The sequence below is a fragment of the Jatropha curcas genome, chromosome 2 (genome assembly GCF_041381405.1).
Source record: "Jatropha curcas cultivar XTBG-Jc1 chromosome 2, XTBG_Jcur_1.0, whole genome shotgun sequence".
In the NCBI taxonomy this organism is placed as follows: Eukaryota; Viridiplantae; Streptophyta; class Magnoliopsida; order Malpighiales; family Euphorbiaceae; genus Jatropha; species Jatropha curcas.
The window spans coordinates 2,540,218-2,552,331 of NC_143152.1; the positions used below are offsets into that span (position 1 = coordinate 2,540,218).

Below are 12,114 nucleotides of genomic sequence, written 5' to 3' on the forward strand. Positions count from 1 at the left end.
TATGGCAGTGTGAGAAAATTATTTGATGCAATTATTTAGCCTTCTGTCCTATTTATTATTTTTTTGTTTTTTTTTTTTTTTTATTTCTTCTGTCATACTTATTGCCCTAGATAGCAATCTAGAGCTGATAGACATCCTTCAATTAAGAGGCATACCTACTCATATGCCAAAAACTGCTCGATAATTCACGATCTTTTGTACGATGCAATTCTTTTATTTTTCAATTTTTACAATAAATTGAAACTCGTCAATTTGCCAGCATTTCAATTCAATTTCAATATAATTATTGAAGGATACTTAGTAAAATTTAATAATACAAATGGCCAATTTTCAATCACAGAAGACGTCGATTCCACGACTCGATCCTGCGATCATCAAACTAGTATTTAAGAAACTAACTTGAATTTAAAGGTTTAATTTCTTTTTCTATAACTTTATGATTGTATTATTTTGAACCTTAAAGGAAAATACACCCCCGATGAGAAAAATTATTTTGAGATATCCATTTTCTGTAACTTTATGCATACGTTAGTTTGATATGGTTGCCCTATCCATGAAAGCAAAAAGGACACAGGTGTGAAGTTGCAAGTCTTCATTTAGTTCTCTTCTCTGTCATAGTTTATTAATCATCGATAGAGATGATAGTTATCCTTCTATTAAGAGGCATACATACTCATATGATTGTTTGGGAGAAATGTTATTACCCTGCAACTTCTTGTAATGGTGGTTGGTGTTCCTAATGTTGGGAAATCAGCTTTGATAAATTCTATCCATCAAATTGCACATTCTCGCTTTCCTGGTAAGATGTTGCTGTATTCAGCGATAGTAAGATAAGCTGCCTTTGGAAAATGTACCATAATTTTGCATGCAACTCAAATTATCAGTTTTTATGATCTTGAAGACTTTGAATAGTGACAGTTTGAGTTTCCTACATAGTGCAGGAGAAAATGAAGCGAGCTACAGTAGGCCCACTGCCAGGTGTTACTCAAGATATTGCGGGTTAATTACAAGGTCTGAGTTATTTTATTTATTTTCTTTTCTTTTGGAGAGTATATCCATGTGTGTGCGTTGTGCAGAAGTTCGAGTGTATAGTGCTTTTTCTCTTGGTCACATGTAAGCATGTAAACATGTGTAAAATAATATCTCATTGGTTTTATAAACTTTGATAACATGCTTTATTATCTATTATCTTTGTGAGTAGCAAATCACTGGCACATCTTGCATGTTGTCATATTAATGACCCTTCTTTTCTCATCCGTCCATCACCTAAGTTGCTAACGGTTGTCATATTAATGACCCTTCTTTTCTTGTCCGTCCATCACCGTAAAATAATTTGTATTGTCACCATGAGCTCCACTAAGTTCAGGAAACTTCTGTCTATCCATATGCTACTTTTAATGAGTATTGTCACCATGAACTGTATTTTTGTCTAACTAAAAGCTACTACATACGTGAATGCTTTTGCAGGATCTGTCAAAGATTCTATTGTAGGTGAAGAGCGCATTGCTCAATACTTGTTGGCTGTTTTAAATACTCGAGCCACTCCACTTCATTGGAGACACTGGAATAACAGAATAATGGAAGGGATTCGGTATGAATCTCGTGATAAACATGAATACAAACTGAAAGATCTTCGGCCAAAGAGGAAGAAGCTACCAAATGTGTCTGATGTGCTGTACGTTGAGGTGATAAGATATTCCCTCTTTCTTTATTTTGTAATACAAAATGGTCAATGAAGTAATAAACATAACTCTTTTTTTTGCTGATCATTGAAATTTGATGTGCAGTCCCTACAAATTCTACTGTTCTACTTGAGAGGTCTTAGTATTTAATGTGTGGATGCTGTGTTACTACCATGTAGTATAATTTTATATATATATATATATATATACATTGGTTTTAAAGTTTTGACGCCATAAGTCATGCACCTGGTAATAAGAGATGGCCATTTCCTTCTTTTCTCCTGCTGCATTAAAACTTATTGTACCACAAAATGAACAGGGAGTACCATGATGATCGTTGAAGTAGAAGCAAATATGAATTATTCTCTTTTTTTATCAAATTCCAGACTATCAGGTTAAAATAAATAAAAAAATTGCTCCCGATCCTTGTCCTTCAATTCTGTAATGAATTTTTAAGGATCTATACCTTTTGTGCTTTACTCATAGTCTCATGCTGCTAGATAGTGTAACTGGGATATCAAGGCCTTTATTTGTTTGTCATTTCTAAATATCTGGTCTTTGCTCTTGCTCGCGTGCAGGATCTTGTAACTGAAGTCCAAATTGCCCTGTACAAAAGTCTTGAGGAATTCAATGGTAATGTGGAAGACGAGAATGATTTGGAGAATCTTATAGAACAGCAGTTTGAAGTGCTGCAGAAGGCATTGAGGATACCTCATAAGGCATCTGAAGCTCGTTTGATGGTATCCAAGAAGTTTCTAACTCTATTTAGGACAGGTAAACTTGGTCCTTTCATCCTTGACGATGTTCCTGATGTCAATTCTGTATCGTAGAATCTGCTTGAATTCCTTAATTAATATGTCTTTTTTTTTGCACTCAACTGACATGCCCTGCAGCACAGGCTGTACTAATAACCAAATGGTTTTCACTTTGAAAAAAAAAAAAATGAGCTTCTTTTCTTGAGGTGACTTGTTCATGTGCTAGTGAGCCTGCCATGTGGTTACTAAAGCTTGAATGGCAGAATGAGCATAATTGGGAACTCAAGCTGGTAACTCTCCACTAACCATTTTGAAATACTGATGATGGTAGAATGAGCAGCGATAAACTCGTTCGAACCCTAATTCGAATCTAGCTATAGTTGGTCATATGCATATGCATTTGAACTATATCATTTCAGTGCTACTAAATCATCAGACATTACATTACACCAAAATAATTTCAAGTATGTATCTCTTGTTTTCTTCTCTCCTACAGTCTCAATATCCTTAGGCAATTTTTTGATTAAGGGTTTCTGAATCTCTCTTGATTGGCTTGGGGATTAAAATCCGTAATTTTTGTCAAAAACAAGTTTTGATTTTTTGTTTTTGTTTTTTAAAAGGAATTGGATATTTAGTAATATTTCAAATCTTAATAAAAAAAAATGGATTAAAATTGTTATATATGTAGTTTATAATATTAAATGTGTAATTGAGTTAAAGATGTTTATGCAGATGATATAAATAGGTACAATAATTCAGTTCTGGTTTATCAACAATAAAATTGTAGTAAGCCACGTATCTTTTTATATATGTATGAATGTGGATAGATATACATATAACAGAGGGGAATGAACCCGTACTATGTTATGAATTGTATTCAATTTTGATTTTCAAAAAAAAAAAAAAAGAAAAAAAAAGTTGAATAGAAGAAGTGATTTAATTTTTTATTATTTCATATTAAGAAATATGGCTATATATATAAAATAAAAGCATTATGGTTAGAGTTCATTTTTATGAAAATTATAATTTAAACTAATACATGATTGATTTTATTTCACTTATTCTTAAAAAAAAAAAAAAAAAAAAAAAAAAAAAAAGAAAGAAAGAAGTCTTCCCTGATTTTAAAATTAAATATTGAATATTTTTATCTTAGTTTAGCAGCTGACAACTATTAATATAGTTAATTTTACTCAAAAAAAAAATTAGGAGAGTTAAGACTGTTTATTTCTGTAAAATAATTTGTAGGAAAATGTTTTTTATAATTTCTCATTGTTTGAGGTGTTTAGAAAAATAAGTTAATAGAAAAAATTTTCTTGATCAAAGGAAAATTAAGTCATTTTAGTAAAACATTTTTTGGATACTGATAAAATTTTATAAATTCATATTTTGCAGTTTTCATAATTTACATTTTTGTTTTGCATTCTTTTCATATTTAACAATAAAATTTTAAAATTATAAAATTTTTAATATTATTAATATTTTTATACTCTTATGAGATAAAGTCTTTAATATTTTTAATTAATTTCAATATTACAATCAAATAACGAAAAATAAGTCATTTTAAAAATATTTTTGAAGAAAAATATTTTTTATGAAAATATTTTTTAATAAATTTATTTTTTTTTATAAATTATTTTACGAAAACAAACGGAGTATTAATTTAACAATCTCAATAAAAATAAGAAAAATAAAAAAATCTGGACTACTTTTGTGAAATTTTATAAGTGCAATATTTCTGTTTTAAATCTAAAAATTTAAAAAAAAAAAAAGAATTAAAAAAGTTGTACGCAGTTGCCATAGATAGGACATGCGATGGGACGTGGAGCTAATCCTTGACAGTCCCAAAACGAATAAGTAATAAGTGGGCTTACACCTAATCATTAATCATATGTCCCGTTCTGTAGCCGACACTACTATTATGTCCAATGATTATTATACACGTTAATAAGTAAAATAGAGCAATATTGTGATCAATTATAACAGTAGGTCGTATTATTAAAATCTAAATTTATTATAAATTAGATATTCGGATGGGAGGGTAAATTGGGCTTATCATAACCAGCCTCTTATCTACTCCCGTACAAGTCATTAATGATATTTTAATTAATAGCACGTGTACTGGGTTGGGATTAAAACATCTCGAGGACCCTGAACTTTATTAAATTTATTTTTTAACCCTTTTTTTAAAAATCTTTGTCTATTAAGCCCTAACTATCGTTTCTCTGAATCTCCACATTTCCTGTCTTTTATCCGTCACAAATAACTCTGTCTATCTCTCTTATTGCTTGCCATCTAAAACTCAGCCTCACTGAATCCAAAGTATTGAAATTTCTTTGTTGCTTTGTTTCTCCTCTGCAATTTTAGGGTTTTGTTTTGGATGTACTAAAGAAGAATGACATCGTTTGAGAAGATGATTGGAGCTTCAGCCCCTTTTTTTTTTATTATTATTATTATTAATCACGCTCTGTTAAAGTTTTTAGAATAAGGGAAGCCTATGGACTCAATGGAAAAAAGTTTTGAAAAATGGCTAAATAGAAAATTTTTAACAAATTTCAGGAGCCTTAGGCTGTTTGTAGTCCCGGTTTAACAGCCATAAATAAATATTTTATCTTATTCTACGTCAAATGCTCATTTAAAATTTTACCATATATTTTTAGAAAATTAATATATTCTAATAATTTTTTAATTCTTGTAATGACATTTGCTATCAAAGTGGAACGAATCAAGTAATATTAACATAAAAAAATTAAATGAAAGGATTAAATAATTTAACAATATTGAAATTTTTGAACAAATCTGTAATTTTGCTAAACAGGAGAAACATGGGCATTCATTATTCAGCTCGACCAAATCAGATTAGACAGTTTAATTCAGTTTGGCTACTAAGGAAAAATAGCTTGGTTTAGAAATTTTGAAAAAAATGGTTTACAATTCAATTTCATTTTTTTTATTTGAATAATCCAAACTAAACCATATACAAAAAGTTATTTTAGTTATATTATTAAGCCATCTCTCTTAAGTTTCAAATTAATTTTAATTGGCCATCTCTCTCAATTCGATATTTTCCTCACCATTTCCAAACAAAGGAAATTCTTTTTCCTTGATAATTTTCCTTCTTTCCTCCATAAAAATCCTCCTTTCCAAACAAAGAATTAATTGATAAAAATAATTGAGATATTGACGAAACCAAAACAATCAATTTTATAATTAATTGATAAAAATAATTGAGATATTGACAAAACCAAAACAATCAATTTTATAATTAAACGTTGAAGAAGACACTGCATACTAGTGTTACTTTGATCCTCTATTTCTATTTGGTAGTCGCTGCCATTTTAGATAGAGAGAGAAGAAACGAGAGCATGAAGCTGCAGAGAAAACTTATATATATATATATATATGTAGAAGCTAGAAAGTGAAGATCGATATTCATACAGAGCCATGTACTTGGTATGGGAGAATCTAACAGTAGAGCTACTAAAAGGCAATAAGGGGAATGATGCATCAAGAAGCAAGTTTTTGCTCACTAAGCTTACTGGTTTTGCTAAACCAGGTCGAATCATGGCCGTCATGGGTCCTTCCGGCTCCGGAAAATCAACCCTACTTGATTCCTTGGCTGGTATGTATATGTTTGTAGATATACTTCTCTCTCATTTTTCTTCTCTTTTCTTTTCTTTCTTTTTTTTTTTTTTTTTCCCCTCTCTCTGATCTTCTATATGTTCATTATATTCAAATTTTTGAAAAAAAACACGTAAAAAATAATTAAACACGTTCAAGGATTTTATTTTCAGGATTCTCACTAATAGATTTGATATTTTAGACATTAAGCAAAATTTTTTACATGGTGTTTTTTCTTTTAAAAAATTTTTTTTACATTATATTTAAAGGAAATTTTTTAAAAAAGTGTTTTCCTATCGCAGAATAGGCATGGCCACCGGTTTGATTTTAACTGGAACCGAACCGTACTGTAGACGAATTGAAAACAGGACCGAAATCGGCGGTTCAAAATTTTAAAGCGGAACTGGTGGTTCAAAATTTTAAACATGAACCGGAGGTTCAAAGGCCTGTTAAGGTTCATGTGAATGTTAAAATATGAATCAGAACGGCCCCGAACCGGCTGTTCTGGTTCGGTTCGAACCGAAAATTTCTAATTTTTATTTTCAAAATGATAATCACATAGCCTATTTTATACATCTCTAAAAGTCTCAATAATATTATCCTACATTATATACTTTACTTGAGACTTTTTTTTTAAATACACTTTACTTTAAAAGTTAAAAATCTAAAAAGTAAAATGGTAAAAAAAGAGAGAAATATTTAGTCTAAACTTATATTATTTTTAACTTTTTTTATCCTTTTAAATTATTTGCTAAGTTTAAAATTACATTCTTTTCAAGCATTTTTCAAAATTTTCTTATAATTTATTTAATTAATAACATTTAAACAAAATAAAGTGATAATTTATTTGATTATTTTGTAAAATTAATTAATTTTATTCCTATATGATTATAAGCATTCTAAAATTTATTTAAAATAAAATTTACCAATATTTTTTAAACTCATATTAATATGTACAAAAGAAAGATGTAACATTAAAACCGATTTAAAAAAAAATATATATTGTTGGAAACCGTTAATGGAACCGGACTCGGAACCGGCAGTTTAAGGGCAAATTCAGGTTCAACATTTTAAAAAATTTGAACCCTCAGTTCCGTGAACCAGAACCGGCGGTACAATAAACCGGCCATGTCTATCACAGAATAAGAAGCACAACAAAATTTATTATTCATAATTAAATCATTTGTGATCTTTTTTTTTTTTTTTTTTGTGAGAAAAATTTCATTTCTGATCTTAAGTTAAGTTAATATATATAATATCGATATTTTGAATATATATTCCCATTTGACAAATTTTTTCTTGTATCGCAATGTTTTGCCAATTTGACATGTGAGTCAGGGTCCCACTCCCACGTGGCTACAAAAGAACTTCATTGCAGCCTCATCATTCTTGCAGGCAGCCACGTGTCTCATCCCTAGTTCCAAAATTGATTTTGTCATTTCAACATCTGTAAAGTAGTATACTTATGAGAGAAGCTATTGATATTTTTGATATTCTAACATGGGAATTATTATATGAAATAAAAATTTGAGGTAGAAAAATAAGCAGGGGAAAAAAAAAAATTCTATTACTGTATTTTTAAAATTTAAATATGTTTTGTAATATGTTTAAAGATGTATCTTTTAACTGATATATAGTTGATTAAATTTTCAAGATTAAATTATATTTTCAAGTAAATTTTATCAAGATTATGTGGAATTTATTTGACTGTTATCTCCTCCTGCTCAAGTATAGAAATATGTACAAATCAATATTTTTATTCGAAAAATTTAATATTTTTAGAAATTTACCCCCAAGCGAATAGGTTTTTCCAATATATCTATGACCAACTCGAAAATGTTAAACAAAAACCTAATATAACCTAATCAGGAAACCTCTCATTCTCTTGAGATAAGAGAAAGAGATGCAAAATATCATATATATATATATATATAAACCAATACATATATATATATAAACCAATATATATAAAATAAAATGCAACAGTACATTATTTTTTGAAAAAAAAAAAGTATTTCTAATAAAATATTTAAGTTATTTAGTGAAAATTCATTCGTAAATATATATTTGATTATACATTTGTCACAAAAATTATTCATCCATTTTTCATATTAAATTTATTCTCAACATATGAAAATCATTTCAAGTTAATTTTTCTATTTTCTTTTTCGGTGAAGTTAAATTTTTATATTAAGGATATTTTATCTTAAACATAATAACCAGTTTAAAATGCTTTAGAAAAGAAAATGCAGAAAGAAAGAAACGTAATCAAATGAATTATACTTTGCTTCTCTTCTTTATTTTGCTAAGATCTTTCTGTTACACCTAACTTTTTTTTTCCCCTCTTTAATTTGTATCTGCAGGGAGACTTTCATCAAATGTTAAAATGACAGGAAAAGTTCTAATCAATGGAAAGCAGAGAAGCATAGATTGCAGAGATGTTGTAAGTATAATTAAGAAAAGAAGAAAAAGGAATTTAAATATTTAATTAAAAAATTATTACAGCTTACTTGGGTGTTATTAATTAAAATTTAAATTGATTAATTCTTGCAGTCATATGTCACTCAGGAAGATTTTTTCTTGGGAACTCTCACTGTAAGAGAAACCATAGCATACTCAGCTCACGTGAAGCTTTCTTCAAAAATGAACAAAGAAGAGATGGATAATGTTGTTGAAAACACAATAATAGAAATGGGTCTTGAAGATTGTGCAAATACAAAAATTGGAAATTGGCATATGAGAGGTATAAGCACAGGTGAAAAGAAAAGACTAAGTATTAGCATTGAAATTTTAACACAACCACATATCTTGTTTCTGGATGAGCCTACTAGTGGGTTAGATGGTGCTTCTGCTTTCTTTGTTGTTCAAGCTCTAACAAACATTGCTAATGACGGAAAAATAGTAATTTGCTCTATTCACCAACCTAGTAATGATATCTTTGACATGTTTGATGATTTGCTCCTCCTTTCAAGTGGAGAAACTGTTTATTTTGGAGAAGCAAAAATGGCTTTGAAGTTTTTTGCAGATGCTGGGTTCCCTTGTCCTTCAAAAAGAAGCCCTTCTGATCACTTTCTTCGGTGTATTAGTTTGGATTTTGACCTCGTAACTGAAACTCTACTGCGGGCTCAACAGCTTTGTGTAAGTTGATCTATAAATGTTTGCATTGAGTTATTTAATTTGTTTTTGTTTGTGCAATTGATTCTTGCAAGTCGCATGCAGGGAAACAAAGAGTCATCAAATTGTCCGGTAGCCACAATGGAAACAACAGCGATTAGGGCAACACTTATTGAAAAGTATATATCTTCTGAGTTTTCAATCCATGCAAGAAAGAAGATTCAAGAAATTGAAGCAATTGTATGAGCTTAACATTTTGCAATTCCCATATCCATTCGTGCATGTGTGTGTCATTAACATTATATATGTAAGATCTTGTCCATGCGAGTGAAGTGGATTTAATACGATTCACAAATATATTAAGGATGCGGAAAGTGAAGTCTCAAATACACGAATCTTTCACATTTTCACGTATTATCCATTGGTTACCATTATAATCGAAGAAATATTCATCAAATTGGTAAAAGTTATTAAAAGCGGAGTGCTACCCCTATTATGAGTGTATAATACACCAACCGACTTCGACTCTGTAGTAAAAGATGTTATTTTGAATATCTCTTTGCAAAAATTTTAATTATATATCTTTGACTCTTTGTAAAAATTATTGCAGGAAGCGCTTATTGTAGAATCAAAGAAAGGAAACAATTGCTGTAGGTGGAAGCAACTTTGCATTTTGACTCATAGATCTTTCGTCAACATGTATAGAGACATCGGTTACTATTGGTTAAGAATAGCATTATACGTTTTAGTAGCAATAAGCATTGGAACCCTCTACTTCAATGTTGGAAAAGACAATGGAGCAATCGTGGCTAGAGCAAAGGTTGTGTGTTTCGTCTATGGCTTCATGATTTGTTTGTCTAACGGAGGCTTACCATTTTTTATTGAAGAAATGAAGGTAGAGAAATTGCTTACATTTCTACAATTAGCTAGAAAAATTGCATTCTATTGATTTTGTGATTGTGATTTATGAATCAGGTTTTTCGTCGAGAAAGATTAAGTGGGCATTATGGAGAGGCTTTGTTCATATTATCCAACTTCTTCTCATCATTTCCTTATTTGATTGTTATATCTCTGCTTTCTGGGACAATAATCTATTTCATGGTGAACTTTCATCCTGGATTTTCTCACTATTTCTTTTTCTGTTGCAATCTCTTTTGCTGCATTTCTGTTATAGAAAGCTGCATGATGATTGTTGCGTCAATAACGTCAAACGTTTTGTTGGGCATAGGAGTTGGAACTGGAGTAATTGTAAGTCAAAACTCTCACCATTTTGTATTTTTTTGTCTACTTTCATAATTTATGCAAGTTTGCAAGTTTTCAAATGCAGGTGTTTATGATGATGGCATCTGAAATCTCCAGGCCATTACCTGACCTTCCCAAGATCTTCTGGCGCTATCCAATGTCTTACATCAGTTTTGCAACGTGGGCGATTCAGGTATGCCATTCTCAATTATTAGGCTGTACCAATAGTTTTTCAAGTGATGCCTGTAAACAAGGTTGAACATTTGGTTCGACCAATTCAATTCAGTGAATGAATGTTCGGTTAAAGAAAATTAAATTTTTGGTAATCGGAAATTTTTGGTAATCGGTTAATAGTTAAGCAGACCGAATTAATCAAATTAACCAACCCTCAAAACTACGTCATTTTTTATTAAATAGATAATAAAATTTTAAAAATAAAAAATATTTCAGTTTTTATTTTGATTAAGCAATGATTTCCTATTTCGGTTAAAGTTTTAATCACAACTTTCAATTAAATTCGATTCGGTTAATTAGATTTTCATTTTCTTTAATTTCGGTGTGGTTAATAATAAAAATTAATTTTCCCAAAACAATTTGATTAAGTTCGGTTAAAAAATTAGTTCAATTAAATTCTTTTAAGTAAAAAAAAAAAATTCAATTAATTTACTTCGGTTAAAAATATTATTTAAATTGGCTGAATTGACCGAATACTCACCTCTATCTGTAAAATCTACTTAGTATTATGAGATTGTGCAATAATCAGAATTATAGAAAAATTTATAGAATTATATAATAAATGGTTGTAGAAGAATGTAGATAGAGACAAGTGTTGTAAAAACATGAACAAGATAGAACACGAATTTTAAAAATTAACATATAAATGCAGTAGAATTCAATCCTAATAAATTTTTACGACATTACCCCAAGAAGTGAGATGGTATGGCAAATATCCCTTTTCCCTTAACCAGGGGTCTCGAGTTCGAACTCTGAATATAGAGTCTCTTCAAACACTCGGAAAGGAGCGGTTTGCCTCCTCTTGAGGGCCTTCCTGATGCAAATCCGAATTAGTTAAGCGAATAAATTTCTAACACACGATTAAAACCAAAATAAAAAATTTACCACATTAATTGTGTGTACTAATACTATACATTGCTAGTTTTGATGATATGCATTGTAATATTCATATAGGGGCAATTCAAGAATGAGATGATTGGGCTTGAGTTTGATCCACTATTGCCAGGAAATCCAAAGCTAACAGGAGAAAAAGCCCTTCAAACAATTTTTGGAGTTCCTATTGGTCACTCCAAATGGTGGGATTTATCTGCCCTAATTTGCTTATTATTAGTTCACAGAATACTCTTTTACATCATACTCAAATACAAAAAGAGAGCAATAATAGCAATATCTCCAAGGGTGCTGCATACAAGGAGAACTCCTAAATGGCTTTCAAAGAGAGTTTCATTGGCAAGCAAAGTTTATAAGCCTCTCCATCCTCAAGAAGGCACTTCTACAATATCCCCAAATTAGAATATAAAAATCAAAGATGGTATGAAATTTACTTTCTTTTCTTCTTTGCCCAAAAAGTTCATTTTGTAATAATTGTTGGAACAAATAGGTAAAAATTGAGCAAGTGCTACCAAAATTAATTATTAGCATGAAAACAAGGATATTGCCTAAATCTATTTTACTTATATTCTTTGATA

At 29.9% G+C, this 12,114-nt stretch overlaps 1 non-coding gene across 1 annotated transcript; it reads left to right on the top strand.

Annotated features, from left to right (window-relative positions):
- The first annotated feature begins 1,366 nt into the window (after positions 1-1,366).
- Positions 1,367-12,114, top strand: LOC105645250 (ABC transporter G family member 15). Its single transcript, XR_016319458.1, has 10 exons — positions 1,367-1,685; positions 2,261-2,456; positions 5,991-6,056; positions 8,419-8,498; positions 8,609-9,193; positions 9,275-9,409; positions 9,780-10,064; positions 10,145-10,417; positions 10,497-10,604; positions 11,600-12,114. It is a non-coding gene; the product is annotated as an ABC transporter G family member 15 (transcript).